Source organism: Lipotes vexillifer, unplaced genomic scaffold, assembly GCF_000442215.2.
Source record: "Lipotes vexillifer unplaced genomic scaffold, Lipotes_vexillifer_v1.1 scaffold225, whole genome shotgun sequence".
In the NCBI taxonomy this organism is placed as follows: domain Eukaryota; kingdom Metazoa; phylum Chordata; class Mammalia; order Artiodactyla; family Lipotidae; genus Lipotes; species Lipotes vexillifer.
Window position 1 is genome coordinate 1062285 of NW_006787630.1, and position 1958 is coordinate 1064242.

Genomic DNA, 1958 nt, shown 5'->3' on the forward strand with positions numbered 1-1958 from the left:
CCCCAAAAAAAGATGACATCTCAAATAAAAACCTTGCCAGCCACGGGACGAAGTAAAGAGCCAGGCGACCACCCCTCACTGAGTCAGAGATCTTGGTTGGTTTCCATAACTGACCATTTGGGCTGCTTGTTTTTTCTCTTCCCATGCTTTAAATTCCTGCTCGTATGTTTTAAAGTCACCAATAAAGTGTGAGCCCATGAAACCTAGGCCCTCACCCTCAACCCCAATAAAACCACAAGCAGACCCCTCAGCTCTCTCTCTCTCTCTCTCTTTTTAACTCTTTATGTTATATCAGAGTATACTTGGTTAACAATGTTGTGATAGTTTCAGGTGTCCAGCAAAGTGATTCAGTTATACATACGCATGTATCTATTCTTTCTCAAATTCTTTTCCCATTTAGGTTGCTACATAATGTTTCTCTTACCCAGGTGTGCCCTGTAATTCCCAGGTCCTGTAGGTAATAAACTTTTTTTTTTTTTTTTCCAAAGTTTCCTGATGCTTATTGCAGGTTGTCCTGCAATCATAATAAGAGCCACGGGGGCCGGTCCAGCCACAACACTGGTTATCAAGAGGCTGAGACCTGCACACAACAACTGCGTTCTAATTAGAGGCAATGGCCTGTACAGTTTTGGGTATTATTTCATGTTTTTTGGAATTTGATATTTTTCATATAGTTGAGTAGATCATCAATTGAGAAAGAAAATCAGTTTTCACAAAGCTTTGATGGTAGTCTGGAAAAATAGAGGCTCTCTAGTTGTTGAGTGAGAAATTTTTTTTTTTTTTTGAGGTACGTGGGCCTCCCACTGCTGTGGCCTCTCCCGTTGCGGAGCACAGGCTCTGGACGCGCAGGCTCAGCGGCCATGGCTCACGGGCCCAGCCGCTCTGCGGCATGTGGGATCCTCCCAGACCGGGGCATGAACCCGTGTCCCCTGCATCAGCAGGCGGACTCTCAACAAATGCGCCACCGGGGAAGCTCCGTGCTGTGCCTTTTATATAACAGCTTTATTGGGATAGAAGTCACACGTCCTGAGATTCTCCCATGGTAAGTGCACAGCTCCTGGGTTAGCATATGCAGAGTTGTGCAACCATCACCACTGTCTAGGTCTGTGTGAAAAGAAGAAAGTGTTAAGATTGTGGTTTTACTCTTTAAAAAAAAAAAATTATTTATTTATTATTTTTTGGCTGCGTTGGGTCTTCGTTGCTGCACGTGGGCTTTCTCTAGTTGCGGCGAGCAGGGGCCACTCTTCGTCGTGGTGCGCGGGCTTCTCATTGCGGTGGCCTCTCCTGTTGCAGAGCACAGGCTCTAGGTGCGCAGGCTTCAGTAGCTGTGGCACCCGGGCTCAGTAGTTCTGGCTCGCAGGCTCTAGAACACGGGCTCAGTAGTTGTCGCTCACGGGCTTAGTTGCTCCACCGCATGTGGGATCTAGTTCCCTGACCAGGAATCAAACCCAGGCCCCCTGCATTGGGAGCACGGAGTCTCAACCACTGTGCCACCAGGGAAGTCCCTATTTGTTTATTTTTACTATTATTATTTTCTTTGGCCACACCACGCGGCTTGCAGGATCTTTGTTCCCCGACCAGAGATTGAACCCGCGCCCCCTGCAGTGGAAGCGCGGAGTCTTAATCACTGGACCGCCAGGGAAGTCCCAGGAAAATATATTTTAGAAAATGAGAAACTCATATTGCCAGATATTAAAATTACTCTAACTTCATAAGGTACATTAAAACTGGAGGTGGAATAGGCAAATTCCTGGAAAAGCCAGAAATGGACCCCTGTGTAAATAAGTAACATTTCTGAGGCGGGAGAGTCATATGGTGTTGGAACAGGGGATTCTCTTATTATTTAAAAAATAAAAAATTTGGGCTTCCCTGGTGGTCTAATGGTTAGGAATCCGTGCTTCCATTGCAGGAGGCGCGGGTTCAATCCCTGGTTGGGGAACTAGGATCCTGCATGCTGC